The following is an 18,097-nucleotide window of genomic DNA, read 5'->3' as shown; positions in this document are numbered from 1 at the left end:
ATCAATAGGGTCCAAAGTCCAGTATAGTGGGAAAGCCAGGATTGTTCCCGCTGTTATGGCCTCCTATGGCACCACCATGCTGCCTGGCATCTCTGTAGTCGCACAGTCTTATAAAGTCTTTGAAGAGCAGGGATTGAGTCTGAATGTTTCTATGCCAGCCTTTGATATAGTGCACATTAAGAGAATTTTATATCAATTTGCTAGTCTCATTAAATGCTCATAGAATTACTAGAGTTTTTCCCTTAAGCCAGTTAGTAGCAAGGATCATTTGTTTATTCATCTATTCCACAATCTCTACCCAGCTTCTCCTGTGCCTGGCCCAGTGCTGTGCCCTAGATACAAATATGAATGAAACACAGATCCTTGCCTAATGAGAACACAACATGAGATTGAGGGGAGAGGGAGGACTGTACAAAGATGCAAATACAGAAATTGTAATGAAGAGAGCAATGAGTCAGATTGACTTGTGGAAGGTCTCAGCTGCCTCATACAGGACCATGACCATTTGTCTTTCCAAGTTCCTTTGCTCAGTTGTTTATTATTAATGAAGCATGTATTTGTTGAACTATTTGCACCATGCAGCCTGCTGATAATTTGGGGAGGACAAAAGTATACAAGGCATTGAGGCATTTTTTTTTTTTTTGGCTTTAAGAAATTTCCAGTCTAAGTGATAAGTAATAAGTAATTACTCTTTCTGAAGGTGGGAATGGTGTAGGATGAGATGAATTGAGGTGGATATGGGAGTTTATATCTTATGTTGGAATTGCTTAAAATGCTTCTGCATGAAGATCTTCAGAAAATACAACAATTAACACAAATAGGAAAATAAAATAAGTTCAGTATTGTCTATTAGGAAAATTAATGTTCTTCTCTTCCATCCTTTGACTCTCGTGTTTATTGCTGCTTTCTACAACAGTGTTTACAAATTGTAAGAAATCTCTCCTGTTTTAGTCTGTTCTTGCACTGCTATAAAGCAATACCTAAGACTGTGTAATTTATGAAGAAAAGAGGTTTAATTGGTACACAGTCTACAGGCTGTACAGGAAGTATGATGCTAGCATTTGCTCAGCTTCTGGGGAAGCTTCAGGAAACTTTCAATCATGACGGGAGGCGAAGGGGAAGTCAGCACTTCACATGGCCAGAGCAGGGTGGGTTGGGAGTGCCACACACTTTTAAACAACCGTATCTCACAATAAATTACTCACTTTCATGAGAACATCACCAAAGAGGGAAATCTTCCCCCATGATCCAGTCACCTACCGCCAGATCCCACCTGCAACCATGGGGATTACAATTCAACATTAGATTTGTGGGGGGCACACATCCAAACCATATCGTTCCGTCCCTGGCCCCTCCAAAATCTCATGTCCTTCTCACATTGCAAAATACAATCATGCCTTTCCAACAGTCCCTCAAAATCTTAACTCATTCCAGCATTAACTCAAAGTCTTATCTGAGACAAGGCTAGTCACTTGTGCCTATGAGCCTGTAAAATTAAAAACAAATTAGTTACTCCCAAGATACAATGGGGGTATGGGCATTGGCTAAATACTCCTGTTCCAAAAGGAAGAAAGCGGCCAAAAGAAAGGGGCTACAGGCCCTGTGCAAGTCGAAAACTCCAGCAGGGCGGTCATTAAATCTTAAAGCTCCATAATAACCTGCTTTGACTCCATTTCTTATATTCAGGGCACACTGGTGTGAGGAATAGGCTCCCAAGGCCTTGGGCAGCTCTGCCCCTTTGGCTGTTCCAGAGTTCAGCACCCACCGTTGCTCTCATGGGCTGGCGTTGAGTGCCTATGGCTTTTCCAGGTGCAGGGTCCAAACTGCTGGGGGCTCTGCCATTCTGGGGTTTGGAGGATGGTGGCCCTCTTCTCACAGCACCACTGAATGACCCAGTGGGGACTCTTTGTGGGGGTACGAACCCCACATTTCCCTTCTGCACTCCCTTAGTAGAGGTTCTCCAAGAGAGTTCCACCCCTGCAGCAGATGTCTGCCTGGACATCCAGGTTTTTCCACGCATTCTGATATCTAGGCAGAGGCTCCCAAGCCTTAACTGTTGTAGTCTGCATACCCATAGGCTTAAGACCATGTGGAAGCCACTAAGGCTTATGGCTTGCACTCTCTGGAGTGGCAGCTTGAGCTGTACCTTGGCTCTTCTAGCCACAGCTGTTGCTAGAGTGACTGGGGTGCAGGGAGTAGTGCAGGTCAGTGAAACTTTCTTGGGACTGGCCCATGAAACTATTCTTCTCTCCTAGGCCTCCAAGCCTGTGATAGGAGGGGCTGCTGCAAAGGTCTCTGAAATGTCTTTGAGGCATTTTCCCCATTTTCTTGCTGTGAGCACTTGCCTGCCTTTTAGTTATGCAAATGTATTCAGCCTGCTGCAAATTTTCACATGGCCAGGCTGCAAATTTTCCAAACTGGAAACTTTAGATACAAGTTCCAGTTTGATGTCATTTATTTGCTCACACATAGTAGCTTAGGTTGTTAGAAGCAGGCGGGTTACTTCTTTAATGCTTTGCTGCTTAGAAACTTCTTCTGCCAGATACCCTAAATCATCACTCTAAAGTTCAAAGTTCCACAGATCCCTGGGGCAGGGGCACAGTGTCTCCAGGTCCTTTGCTTACACATAACAAACATAAGCTTTGCTTTAGTTCCCAATAAGTTGCTCATATCCATCTGATACCTCCTCAGCCTGGCCTTTATTGTCCACATCACTATCAGCACTTTGGTCACAACAGTTTAACAAGCCTCTAGGAAGTTTCGAACTTTCCCTCATCTTCCTGTCATTTTCTGAGACATCCATACTCTTCCAGCTTCTGCCCATTATCCAGTTCCCAAAGTTGCTTCCACATTTTCAGGTATTTTTATAACAGTGCCTCACTTCGCAGGACCAATTTTTCTGAATTTGTTTCTTCAGGCAGTGCCATGAAGGATACCTGAGACTGGGTAGTTTATATAAAAAGGGGTTTAATTGGCTCATGGTTCTGCAAGCTATACAGGAAGCATTGTGCTGGCATCTGCTCAGCTTCTGGGAAGGCCTCAGGAAACTTTAAATCACAGTAGAAGGTGAAGGGAGAGCCAGCATTTCACATGGTCAGAGCAAGAGGAAGAGAGAGAGGGGGCAGGTGCCCCACATCTTTAAACAACCAGATCTCATGCTAACTCACTCACTCACTATCATGAGAACAGCATCAAAGGCGGTAATGTCTTTATGATCCAGCCACCTCCCACCAGGCCCCACCTTCAGCATTGGGGATTACAATTCGGCATGAGATTTGAGCAGGGACACAGATCCAAACCATATCACTGTCTTATCCTGGTTTAAAAAAAAAAAAAAAAAAAAAAAAATTCATGTATTGCCTCATTTTAATAAAGTCAGCAAGAAAACAGTTTTAAATAATGAACTTCTGGGTTCCCCCTACGCTCATGCTCCCTCAGTGTTTTAGTTGCAGCAGCATTGGCCTTGCTCGTCATTTGGCACATTTGTTCTTTTTAACTCTGGATACGCATTTTACAACTTTGCATCGTGGAATAACCTTTGCTGCCATTTCGTATTGCCCTACAACTCATTTTATAACAAGAACAGTGTAAAACATTAGCTGTATTTGCTAATAAGTTAAACTATTTCCTGTCTGCCCTCACATATTAAATTGTCCTGGCTAATTAGGTGAGGTGGTAGCACGTTGGTATCTTTCTGTCCTTCCAGTCATGTGTTATGATAGCCGTGAGCTTTAGAAAGTTTGATTTTAAATACCAACACTTTGTACTCTGGCTTTTCTTTTCCCTGTTGCAAATTTAAATCATGACGGGTCTTTTCAGGAAATCAGTGCTGCCTGTTTGTTGGCTGATTTGCTGAAATTAGGAAGTAGAGAAAACTTTCCAAAGATGTCCTCCCACTTCTTTGCCGTTACGTTTAACACTGCCTATGAAGGTGTGAGTGTGTGCATGTACGTCTCTGTGTATGTTCTTGGGGGATAATAGAGGCAATGGGATTACTATTACCTGTTTTTTCATGTGGGCACCTTGATTCTTCATTCAACCCAAGGGCCTACATATGCAATTGGTAACTACTTCCAAAGTCTCTTTGCTTTGTGAACTCTTAAGAAAACTCTTTTTCCAACAAAAGAACCCTTCTAGGGCTCTTTTACTTTGATTATTTGATTCCCTTATCGTGTTTCACTTAACTCAGCATTGATTCTCATTTCATTTTAGGTAATAATACATATTAATAAAAATGTAATCTCAGTTGTTTCTCTGTGGGAGATGGTAATCTCATAAGGACAAATAGTTTTATTTTCACCCAAGAGTTTTTCTATTAGTTTAGACCGATTTAGTTGTACCACCTTACACATTTTAATAGAATTGGTTGCCTTTCACTTAAGTTTTTCATTTTTTTGTTGTAATGCTTCATTTTGTTTATTTGCCAACATTAGAATCAGCCATGAAGAAAAGTAGAAATTCTTTGTGTGTACTTTTTAGTATTGAACTTACATGCTAATGAAAAGAATACTTCCTAATTTTAGTTAAAATGTTTTTTACCTTGATACAAAATTATTTGATTTTCTTGAAAAAAGATAACTCATGGTAATTTCCTTTTTTGCAATGGCTTACTATGTTAAATAACTATATATCCTTAATCCCTAGTGAATCTAGATATATAAAATTGTTAATCAGAGTAGTGTTTCTTAATAGTAGATGTAGATAAATGAAAGAAAACTTTCTTGCTCGAATAAGTTATTTGGGATGAAGACATTTATGAAGGAACTTTAAAATGAAAGTAATTTTCATGTTAAACTTCAAAATAGCCATCTATAGGTTGACAATCATTACTAACAAGAAAACTAAGGCAAGAAGAAGTTGCTGCCGTGCCTCTTGAAATACTAGAAAAACATTCCCAGTGTCATTGCTATCTATGGGACTATACTCATATTCCTAATATGGCAGATACTACAGCATGCTGGACTCTTGGTAAACTAATAAGCTGGACAATGGTATAGATAAAACAGATATTTTAAATATATAACCAAAAATTTAATTTGAGTGTGTGCAGAGAGAGGTAGGGAGCTTGGCATTTAGGGTCATAAGTAAAGAGAACTCACCATGGAAAAATTAAAAAAATTATTTGCGTGAGATACTTGACTATAAAGAAGGAATAATGCATTCATTTATTGTTGGGAGAAACAGAAGGAATAAAACTCAGTTCTCCATTCGAGGTGTTCATACAATTAAATGTCTTTTCTAGATACTCATTACACCTCATTGAAATACTAGAATGAGATTTAATATTCTTATTGTCATTGCTATCTGTTTCACTCTACTCAAATTCCTAACATGCCTGATACTGCATCATGCTGGACTCTTGGTAAGCTAATAATGCTAATATTAATACTGGCATAACAAACTTACAATCTATATGAAGAATACCTAAGATTAAATCTATATATGTATAGTGATTATGTAAAGGATATTATTAGTTTGATTGTTCTATTTATATTCAGTGAAGACACCCTGACTGTAAGAAAAGAAACAGAAATGCCATAGTTAAGAAAAATTGACCATTAACTTGAAATACTAAAGAATTGAGATCACTTAATTTTGTTAGCTATTATTAGAGTTTTCTATAATAAAGTATTTTTAATTAAAAAATTGTTAGCTAAAAATGATATTGAACATGGATCAATCTTTTGATCCATTTAAAGGAAAAAGGTTTTCAGTGGTTAGAATTAGGGAAGAGTTGCTATGGTTTCAGCATGTCTCCAGGGTTCATGTGCTGGAAAGTTAATCCCCAATGCAAAAGTGTTAGGAAGTAGCACCTAATTAGAGACTGATAGGTCTTAAGGGAAAAGGGCTCTACAGTAATTAATGGATTAATGTTATCATGGGAGTGGGTTAGTTATCATGAGAGTAGTTTTGTTACAAAAGCAACTGTGATCCCCGACTTGCTCTCTTGAGCTTTCTAGACCTTCTGCCTTACTAGGAGAAGGGCAGCAAAGCACAAGAGAGCAGGTGGGGGTCAGAGAAGACCCCAGCAAGAAGGCCCTCACCAGATGCAGGCCCCTTACTTGACTTTGAACTTCCAGCCTCCAATACTGTAAGAAATAAATCTCTGTTCATTTCAAAGTATGCAGTTCTTGGAATTCTATTATAGCAACCCAGAACACACTATGACAGAAAATTGGTACTGAGAACTAGGGCTGTTGCTATAACAATAAGCTGAAAATGGGGAAGGAGCTTGGAATTGGGTAATGCATAGAAGCTGGGACAGTTGTGAACTGAATGCTAGAAAAAGCCTAGATTGCTGCAAATGGAGCACCCCTGGCAGTTCAGTGAGGGCTCAGGAGAAGACAAGAAATTTAAGGACCATCTGGAACTTCTTAAGTTACATTACTTAAGTGATCATGATTGGAATGTTAGTAGAACCATGGACAGTAAAGTCCATTTTGATGAGGTCTCAGGTAGAAATGAAGAACAAGGTGTTTGAAACTGGAGTAAAGACAGTCCTTGTTATAATGTCACAGAGAACTTGGCTGAATTGAATTCTTGCCCAAGGGCTTTATGGAATGCAGAATTTATGAGCAAGGAGCTAAGATATCTGGTGCAATAAATTTCAAAGCAAAATATTGATGGAGTTAAGTAGCTACTTTTAACCACATAGAGTAAGTTACGAGAGGAATGACTTAAAGATAGAATGATAATTAAAGGAGAAGCAGAACAAAGACTTTGAAAATGTTCAGCCTGGCCTTACGAAGAATGATAAAGCATGTTTGGGAAAGCAAACCACAGTTGTGACCAAGCAACCATTTGCAAAGGATATTGATGTGGATACAAGAGATCAAGACAATGGGAGAATAACCCCCAAATACATTTCAGAGATCTTTGAGGCTGCCCATTCTGTCACAGTCCCAGAAGTCTAGGAGGGCAGAATGGTTTCAAGGGATGGGCCCAGGGTGCTCTCCACCAGAGCCCCCTCAGTTCTCTGTTCCCCACATTCTGGCACAGCATTCCTTGGCCACCCCAGCCATGGTGTATGCAGGTCTAGCTACAGCTCAGCCAACTGTTCTAGGAAATACAAGCCATAAACCTTAGTAGCATCCACATGGTGCTAATTCTGCAGGCTCACAGAATGTAAAAGTTGTAGAAGCATGGCTTTCTTTACCTAGATTTCAAAAGATGTCATGGAGTATTCCATGAGAGCTGCTGGGTGGTCTGAGCCCAGCGATGTCATAGGGTTGGGGCTACCTGAGGCCTTGGGGGCCCAGCACCAATTCCAGTATTCCCAGGATTTGGGACATCAAAGGAAACTATTCTCCAGCTTTAAGTCTTAATGTTGTTTTCCCTATTTGGTTTTAGAGTTGGGTTTTGTTAATTCTTTCTTCCTGCCTATATCTCCCTTTTGGAAAGGGAGCATCTATATCTGTCTCACCACAGTATTTGAAGTAGATAACTTGTTTTGATTTCACAGGCCCACAGCTGGTGGGGAATTTGCCTAAGGATGAATCATGCCTTGAATTGACCTGTATCTGATTTAGGTGAGAGTTTGGACTTCGGACTTCTGAGTTGGTGCTAGAAAGAGTTAAAACTAGGGTCATTGTGATGAAATGAATGTATTTCAGAGACCACAGGCAGAATACTATGGTTTGAATATGTCCCCCAACAGTTAGGCAAGGCTTCATAAGAGGTGATTAGGTCATAAGGGCTTTGAATAGATTAATGTTGTTATTGCAGGAGTCAGTTTCTTATAAAAGCAAGTTCATAGCCCTCTTGCTGTCTCACACTTTCTTGTCCTTGCACCTTCCACAATGGGATGATGCAGCAAGAGAGTCCCTCATCAGATTCAGGACCCTCGACTTTGGACTTCCCAGTCTCCAAAACTGTAAGAAATAAGTCTCCGTTCATTATAAACTACTCAGCCAGTGGAATTCTGTTTTAGCAACACACAGTGGACTAGGACAGCTCTCTCATATAGCTCTGTGAAATGTAATTTGATCAAGAACCTGAATCATATCTCATACTTAACGTTTAATCTGAGCTCACACTTAACATTTAAGTACGTGTTTTCTCAGCTGAACTCAGGTGTATAGGAAACTGGAAAGATTTGACACCCAGTTCTTAGCTTTAAAGGCCAAATTTTTAAAAAAATGACAATACATTGTTTGCTTCGTATCAAGTGGCATCTCTCTTGATGATGAGATTGAGATGGATACTTAGAAATTTTAAGGGTTTTATTGTGGAAAGTTTTAATATTTCTAAATATGATGAAAGTGATGTACTTTACAAATATTGTTATCTTCGTTTCACATTATCTTCAACTTCAGAATATTCAGAGCAGACAGGTTGGTGAGCAGATGGAATGTGATTATGTTAGTAGCCTACTTGTCCTAAAGCATTTTTAGAATCACTGAGGAGCAAAGAATTATGAAGGCTGGGATGTAAAGAAAGGATTTTTCTTAGTATGCGAAGGATAGAGGGTTTTATATCCTCTATATCAATTGCTAAGTGCTTGATGTTTGATGAGGAGTGATACAAGATGAAATATAATAAATATAGTTTCTGAATGATTTTTAGTATGTATATGAGGAACATTTTAGACAGTAGTTGTTTCATTGAACATTTATGTACTCATACATTATAATACATACATATATGTATATTTTTTAAAGTTGAGAAAATTTAGCCAGATCAAGAATACTGACGGAAGCTATTTTTAGTTGCCCATTAAAAATTTTCCAGTAGATCTTTTGGAAATACCTAACATCTGGCTTGACCCCAGTGTATTTTCAGAAACTTGTTAACCATTGGTTAAGTTTGTCTTGGTTTGGAAAGCATACTACAATCATTGTACATATGGTCAGATCCTTTATTTAGAAAGCCAAGTTACTAGCCTACATCTTTCTCATATCTGGCAGCATTTTTCTTAGTATTAAAAGGCTAGTGATGAAGCCTAACATCTTTAATAAAAGCATAGTCTCTTTTTTACTTTTAGGATTCCTGTGTCAAAATAAAGTATTTTTAGAGAATAGAATGTAATTCATATTTTCAGCAGAATTTTAAAATTTAACTACATGCTTTCTTTTTTATTTTTGGTAAGTGACAGAGATCCATTTTAAACTCATCCTGCCTCGTGGTATAATGTGATGTGGTATGATAGAAACCCCATGATAACTCAGCACATTTTTTTATAAGTTCTTTCTTCACTTTATTTTCCTAGAATCATCTGATCACAGTATTGAGATGTGAGCCACCTTAGTGTTCTGCCCCTGCATTCAGCCACCACCTTTATTTTTTAAACTGCTTTATTGAGGTATAATTTTTATACCATAAAATTCACCCACTTAAGTGTACCGATTTTATGGTACACCAGTGTTTGTAACTTTGCACAGTTGTGTAACAACCACCATAGTTTATCACCCCATTGTCATCATCCAACAAGGATTTCTTGCATTTATAATTTAGCATATTTGATACAGACTCTTTCCTCCTCTCTGATCCTATATTGCTTTGTAAACAACTCTGTGGAGACGTAGAGTATTTTATAAAAAATGTGTTACCCAATATTTTCCCCTACTGGATGTATCTCTTTCCCCTACTGGATGGTGTATCCCTCGAGGGGTCTTAATCATCATGGTATCAGCACTGCCTAGCACACACTACCTGGCAACTTACAGCTCCTTTTCATCACTACTCAGCTGGCCCTGATACCCAGGGATACCAGTTCCCAAGCTTTGCTTCCTGGAGGAGAGCAGGGATGTGGTAACATCTAGCTTCTAGGCTGGTTGAAAGGTCAGGAAATTAAGTTACAGGGATCATGGTAATGGTTGCCAGTACAAGGTGGAGTTTGGGACCTGATTTATATCCCCTACCCTTCTGTAATGTTCTGGCTAGAGGAGTGTATACACAGAGCAGAGTGATGAGTGAAATGAAGTGAAGCCTTTGCTCTGTAATGCGAAGTGCAAGGCACCCGCAGAAAGTTATATTGAGAATGTGATTGGGACCTGAATGGCCCACCAGGCCTGCTGAGCCTGCCATCCTAACCGTGTTACAGGCTGTGCAATCAGAACTAAAGGAGCAGAGGTGAGCTCTGCTCCACTGGGTTTGCCACACAGTAAGGCAAAAGGGATAGAGTGCTTTGCCTGATGCTAATGAAGTAGTGGGGCAAGTGTCGAGTTTCCCTTTTGAGACACTCAAAGGTGGGTCAGTGGGGCTAATTAGTTCTGCTTCCTAAATAGGAAAGAACAGGGGTTTATTCTGCCATCTTCCCTCCAGTCTTACTAATGTGTTAGTCCATTCTCATGCCGCTATAAAGAACTGCCCAAGACTGGGTAATTTATAAAGGAAAGAGGTTTAATTGCTTCACAGTTCCGCAGAGGTGGGAAGGCCTCAGGAAACTTACAGTCATGGCAGAAGGGGAAGCAAACACGTCCTTCTTCACATGGTGGCAGGAAGGAGAAGAATGAGAGCCGAGTTGAAGGGGAAGGGCCTTATAAAATCCTCAGATCTCATGAGAACTTAATATCACGAGAATAGCCTGGGAGAAACTGCCCCCATGATTCAGTTACCTCCCACTGGCCCCTCCCATGACACATGGGGATTACAGGAACTACAATTCAAGATGAGATTTGGGTGACATGCCAAACCATGTCAGTTAACAATGTATGCAGTTTTGTTGCTGTGGAAGGTTTGCATGGTAAAACTTGGGGTACCTGCTCTATTGCATAGGGGAGAGGCTTTTTTGCAGCATTTAGCCTAAACTTAATCAGCATAGGTTTCCATTTAGGGTCAATGCTATAGAGACACACGAGATCTCCTGATCTTTTCTTGTGGTTATTTATTGGTCTATATCAACAGAGTTCTACAGTCATGGAATACCAGAACTAGAATGGATTCAAGAGTACAGTCTACTTCCGAGAGCTGTTTTTTGAAAGTGAATGGGGATTCCAGAGACCTCTCTACTCATCCTGGGCTCCCACTCCGTGGACAGGCTTTGCATGGCTTGTATTAACTGACTTAGAGCAAGCTTCAAATTTTACATATGAGGAGGCTGAGATCTAGAGAGATGCTGCAGCTTATTCAGGATCACAGTGAAGTTTATGGAAGAGCAAGTACTGAGACACAGTTGTCCCAGTTTTTCTTCTCTAGGGCACACTCCCATCTGCAAAAGGGATAAAATTAATCTGAAGCTATGGTGAGGTAGCATCTAAGTATATCCGTTTCCTTTGGCTGCCATAACAAAATGCCACAAATGGGCTTAAAAAACACAGATTTATTGTCTCGTGGTTCTTGATCACTGAGATCAAGGTGAAAATAGGGTTGGTTCCTACTGAAGACCATGAGAGGGAGTCTCCTCCATGCCTCTGTCCTCTCCTGTGGTAGATTCAGGGTCTTCCTTCTGTATGTGTGTATCTGTGTCCAGATGTCTCCCTTTAATAAGGACATCAGTATTGTTGGATAAGGGCCCACTCTAATGACCTCATTGTAATTTAATCATCTTATTTCCAAACAAGGTCATGTTCATACGTGCTGAAAGTTAGTACTTTAATTTCTCTTATGGGGACTAAATTAAACCCATAACACTAAGACTAGAGCAATAAAAGGGAAATGGGGCAAAATGGTGGACTAGGAAGCTCCAGGCCCTTGTTTTCTTAGGGAAACATTCCATAAACAAGTAAGACTATCTGAAATAACTTCAAATGTGCTCTGAAAACCAAAGATGTACAGCAACCAGGCAAACTCTGAATTAAAAAAACAAAACAAGATTAATTCAAGATGGATTAGAGACTTAAATGTTAGACCTAATACCATAAAAACCCTAGAAGAAAATCTAGGTAGTACCATTCAGGACATAGGCATGGGCAAGGACTTCATGTCTAAAACACCAAAAGCAACGGCAGCAAAAGCCAAAATTGACAAATGGGATCTCATTAAACTAAAGAGCTTCTGCACAGCAAAAGAAACTACCATCAGAGTGAACAGGCAACCTACAGAATGGGAGAAAATTTTTGCAATCTACTCATCTGACAAAGGGCTCATTTCCAGAATCTACAAAGCACTCAAGCAAATATACAAGAAAAAAACAAACAACCCCATCCAAAAGTGGGGAAAGGATATGAACAGACATTTCTCAAAAGAAGACATTCATACAGCCAACAGACACATGAAAAAATGCTCATCATCACTGGCCATCAGAGAAATGCAAATCAAAACCACAATGAGATACCATCTCACACCAGTTAGAATGGCAATCATTAAAAAATCAGGAAACAATAGGTGTTGGAGAGGATGTGGAGAAATAGGAACACTTTTACACTGTTGGTGGGATTGTAAACTAGTTCAACCATTATGGAAAACAGTATGGCGATTCCTCAAGGATCTAGAACTAGATGTACCATATGACCCAGCCATCCCAGTACTGGGTATATACCCAAAGGATTATAAATTATGCTACTACAAAGACACATGCACACGTATGTTTATTGCGGCACTATTCACAATAGCAAAGACTTGGAATCAACCCAAATGTCCATCAGTGACAGACTGGATTAAGAAAATGTGGCACATATACACCATGGAATACTATGCAGCCATAAAAAAGGATGAGTTTGCGTCCTTTGTAGAGACATGGATGCAGCTGGAAACCATCATTCTTAGCAAATTATCACAAGAAGAGAAAACCAAACACCGCATGTTCTCACTCATAGGTGGGAACTGAACAATGAGCTCACTTGGACTCGGGAAGGGGAACATCACACACTGGGGCCTATCATGGGGAGGGGGGAGGGGGGAGGGATTGCATTGGGGAGTTATACCTGATATAAATGATGAATTGATGGGTGCTGACGAGTTGATGGGTGCAGCACACCAACATGGCACATGTATACATATGTAACCTGCACGTTATGCACATGTACCCTAGAACTTAAAGTATAATAAAAAAAACAAAACAAAACAAAACAAAACAAAAATTTAAAACAGTAGGAAATTTCAAAGCAATGTTACTTGTCCTTGCCCAACTCCCTCCACAGCATGGTATAGCATAGTCCTAAAGAAGCAGCCCAATTACTTACTCCCTCTCTTGGGATGCAAGGAAGAGAGTGGGACTTGATTACAATATTCTGGCCTGTCTGTGGACTGCCCACGTGACTGGTTTCCATTTTGCCTAAAGTAGGGATCTAAGAGGGGATGGTGGCATAGTTTGGATCTCAGACTGGCATAAGCCACAGAAGGCAGTGGTCGATGCCATGGCACCTGATGCTGTGCTTTCCCCATTGTATGTTCTTGGAACCTTTCCCAGAAATCCAGTTGACCGTAGCTACTTGGAATTTTTTCTTGGCTTTCTGTTTTTAACACCAATATCATGCTGTTTTGGTTACAGTAGCTTTATATTTTGCAGTCAAAAAATGATGCCTCCAGCCTTGATTTTTTGCTCAAGATTGCTTTGGCTGTTTGGAGTAGTTTCTAGTTTCCTACAAATTTTAGTATTTTTTTCTATCCCTATTAAAAAAGACATTGGAATTTGGTTAGTAGGTATATTTTAACAATATTAATTCTTCCAGTTCATTAACATGGGATTTTATTCCATTTATTTTTTAAAGTACTTTTTTTCCTGCTTTTGGAAGTGGGATTGTTTTCTTAATTCTTTTAGTAGTTAGGGTACAAAAATGCTACTCATTTTTGTGTGTCGATTTTATAGTCTAAAACTTTACTGACTTTAGCAGTTCTAACAGTTGTCAGGGAGGGGTAGTTTTTATGGTTTTTCTATATATAAGATTATGCTAGCATCAGAGACAGTTTCACTTCCTTTTCTTTTTCCTTGCCTAATTGCTCTCAAACTTCCAAAACTATGTTGAACAAAAGTGGTGAGACTAGGCATTCTTGCCTTGTTTTTGGTCTTAGACGAAAAACATTCCACCTTTGACTGTTGAATATGGTGTTAGCTGTGGGCTGTAACAGTACTGGGTTTTTTTTTCTTTTTGAGACGGAGTCTTGCTCTATCACCCAGGCTGGAGTGCAGTGGTGTAATCTCGGCTCACTGCAACCTCTACCTGCCAGATTCAAGAGATTCTCCCGCCTCAGCCTCCCAAGTAGCTGGGATTACAGGCGCCCACCACCACACCCAGCTAATATTTGTATTTTTACTAGAGATGGAGTTTCACCATTTTGGCCAAGCTGGTCTTGAACTCCTGCCCTCGTGATCCACCCATTCAGACTGTAACAAAGGAATATGTTTTCCACCTAAACATTGTAATAAGAGTGAGAAAAAAAGAGCTGACCCATAACTTTGGAAACCAGTATAAGACAAAAGAAATGTACACAAACACTATACTCTAGGAGATAAATTCGTTCCTCGCATGGGTATAGGCTAGCAATATTGGTACTCTTTTATATGTTTACTAGGATTGAACAAATCAATATAGTGCACATCATGAGAGCCAGGTTTCTCACTGTTGAAGATATACAGATAAGCAAGTGGGGGAAGGCTGGAATGAACCTTGTGCTGGCTTCAGTGTGGTGGTGTTAATAGGAATTAATTAGGATAGATGGATGGATACACAAATATAGATGTGTGTATACATATGAGTATACTTATATATACAGTCATACATCACTTCATAACAGTCATGTTCTGAGAACTGTGTCATCAGGTGAATTCATCATTGTGTGAACATCATGTGTACTATATGGCATAGCTTATTGCTCTTAGGCTGTAATCCTGTATAGCTTCTTACTGTGCAAATACTGTAGGCAGTTACAACACAATAGTACTTGTATATCTAAACAGAAAATAAACAGTACCCAAAAAAATGAACAGTAACAAACATGACATTAAAGATTTTTTTGTAAATGGTAATCCTGTTTAGGGCACTTTACCATGAATGGAGCTTGCAAAACAGGAAGTTGCTCTGACTGGTGAATGGATTTGAAAGCCTAGGACATTACTACACAGTAGTATAGACTTTATAAACACTGTAAGCTTAGGCTGCAGTAAATTTATTTTTAAAAACCTTTTCTTCAATTATAAATTAACTGTAGCATACTGTAACTTTTTTCCTTCATAAACTTGTCATTTTAATTTTTTGACTTTTTTGTAATAGCGTAAAACACATTATACAGTTGTACAAAAAAAACATTTTCTTTATGTCTTTATTTTATGTGTTTTCCTATTTTTGAAATTTTTGCCTTTTTTACTTTAAAAAATTTTTTTTTGTTAAAAATTAGAACACATTGGATTTATAGGCTAAGAATTCAAATAATAAAAATAATTAGAACACAAATACACACACTAGCTTAGGGTCACACAAGGTCAGGATCATCAATATCACTGTCTTTCACCTCATATATTGTTCCACTGGAAGGTCTTCAGGGGCAGTAACATGCATGAAGCTGTCATCTCCTATGATAACAAAGGCGCTTTTTTTTTTAATTTTACTTTAAGTTCTGGGATACACGTGCAGAACCTGCAGGTTTGTTACATAGGTATTTATGTGCCACGGTGGTTTGCTGCACCTATCAACCCATCATCTAGGTTTTAAGCCCGCATGCATTAGGTATTTTTCCTAATGCTCTCCCTCCCCTTGCCCTCCACCACCCCAGTTCCCCTCCCCGTGTCCAAATGTTCTCATTGTTCAACTTTCAGTTATGAGTGAGAACATGTGGTGTTTGGTTTACTGTTCTTGTGTTAGTTTACTGAGAATGATGATTTCCAGCTTCATCAATGTGCCTGCAAAGGAAAGGAACTCGTTCTTTTTTATGACTGCATAGTATTTCATAGTGTATATGTGCCACATTTTCTTTACCCAGTCTGTCATTGCTGGGCATTTGGGTAGGTTCCAAGTCTTTGGTGTTGTAAATAGTGCAAAGCCTTCTTTTGGAACACCTCCTGAAAGACGTGCCTGAGGCTGTTTTACAGTTAACTTTTTTTTAATAAATAAGTGGGATACTCTAACACTGAAAAGCATAGTATAGTAAATACTAGACAATGGGATTTTTTTGGCTACATTATAATTTTACAGGAGCATATTGTATATTGTATGCTGTCCATCGTTGACCACACGTTGTTATATGATACTTAACTATATCTGCCTAGCTTTCTCTATTGAGAGGACCCCAAAGCAATGAGCACACCTAGCCCCTAGGTTTGGTTTCTAAATACTATTCTCCAGTAAAAAGAACCAAGGCTCCTTGGAGAAGTGATTGATTTCTGGGCCAGGAGAAGGGAAATTTAAGATGAGCTTGGAGGCGTTTTGTGGTACCTGAAAGTAAAGAAGTACATTAGAAGATGAGGCATGTTCACAGGATGTGGGAGCACACTTTATTATAACTCCCAATGGCCAAAGCTGGAAAAATTTAAGCAACAAATTAAATAACAATAGTATTTGTATTTGATTATAACCTAAAGAATAAAACAGATATCCGTGTGTCCATACTTACAAAAGAATTTCGATTAATGAATGTAGAATATATGAGGGAACCATTAAAACACCATAAATAATAATTGTTACAAGATCCCCTAATGAATGTTAAAGTTAGTGGGTAAAGGAGAATCAGAATATTTGCATAGTTACAAGATATCTCCCCAAAAACACTTACAAAGTTAAATAGTAACTTTACTGTGGAGAAACCTGTGGGACACTACCTTACCCAAGTGATCATGGTTAATTATAACCAGTAATAAAACTTGTATCCCCTGGACCTCATGCACTGGGAAAGGTGCATCACCTGTATGGAATCTTTCCCACAAAATGCATAACCTCTATCCAGTCATGAGAAAACATAAGAAAAACCTAAACTGAGGATGTTCTACAAGATAACTGACCAATACTCTTCAAAGTGTCATGGTCATAAAGGACAGGGAGAGACTGAGGAGCTGTTACAGACTGGATGATGCTGAAGAGACCTCAGAATGTGCTGTGTGGTCATGGATAGGATCCTAGAATAGAAAACGTAAACTAGCGGAATCCAAATAAAGCCGAGTTTAAATCATTGTGTTAAACTCATGTGAATTTTTTAGTTTTGAAATTTTTTCTATAGTTACTAATATATAAGATGTTAACATTAGGAGAAGCTTGGCATAGGGGAATTCTGTCCTTCACAAATCTGAAATTCTTTCAAAATGTAAAACATCAGTTTTTTCTCAGAGTCCAGTTTTATTTTCACATATCTCAAAATTACTGATAAAATACCAATAGGGAAAAAAATTGTTTTTCTCTGATCACCATCATTATCAAACACTTCTGGTTTTGTGACATATTTAAAATACATTTTGGTTATTTGCAAACTATGAATCTGACAAAGGTCTAATATTCAGCTTCTATAAGGAACTTAAACAGTTCAACAAGCAAAGAACCAAATAACCTCACTAAAAAAGTGGGCAAAAGAGGCGAACAGATTCTTCTCAGAAGAAGATACACAAATGGCCAACAAACATATGAAAAAATGCTCATCACTAATCATCAGAGAAATGCAAATCAAAACCACGGTGAGATACTATCACATACCAGTCATAATGGCTGTTATTAAAAAGGAAAAAAATAAAAAAGATGCCAGTGAGGCTGCAGAGAAAAGGGAACATTTAAACATCATTGGTGGGAATGTGAATTAGTTCAGCTACTATGGAAAGCAGTTTTTAAGTACTTTCTTAGAGTACATAAAAAAGAACTGCCATTCAACCCAGCAATCCCATTACTGGTTATATACCTAAAGAAAAATCATTCCACCAGAAAGACATATGCACTCATAGGTTTATTGCAGCCCTATTTACAATAGCAAAATCATGGCATTAACCTAGGTGCCCTTCGATGGTGAATTGGATAGAGAAAATGTGGTACATAACACACCATGGAATACTCTGCATGCATAGAAAAAGAATGATATCTTGTCCTTTGCAGCAACATGGATGCAGTTGAAGATTATTATTCTAAGTGAATTAATACAGGAACAGAAAACCAAATACTACCCCTTCTCACTTATAAGTGGAATCTAAACACTGAGTACACATGGACGTAAAGATGGGAACAATAGATGCCGAGGACTGTTTTTATGGCGGTTGAGAAAGTAGCAGCTATCACATGCCAAAGCACTGTGCATGGCACCACCATTCTAA

The 18,097-nt window shown here is 38.9% G+C and overlaps 1 protein-coding gene across 2 annotated transcripts in view; it reads left to right on the top strand.

The window, feature by feature from the left end:
• The window catches only part of PSD3 (pleckstrin and Sec7 domain containing 3), a 483,052-nt gene that overhangs the window by 362,626 nt on the left and 102,329 nt on the right, over positions 1–18,097 (top strand). The gene's annotated exons all lie outside the window — the stretch shown is intronic.

Source organism: Piliocolobus tephrosceles, chromosome 7 (genome assembly GCF_002776525.5).
Source record: "Piliocolobus tephrosceles isolate RC106 chromosome 7, ASM277652v3, whole genome shotgun sequence".
NCBI classification, from domain to species: Eukaryota; Metazoa; Chordata; class Mammalia; order Primates; family Cercopithecidae; genus Piliocolobus; species Piliocolobus tephrosceles.
The sequence above is the reverse complement of the archived record's forward strand: the minus strand, read 5'-3'. Positions and strand labels throughout refer to the sequence as shown.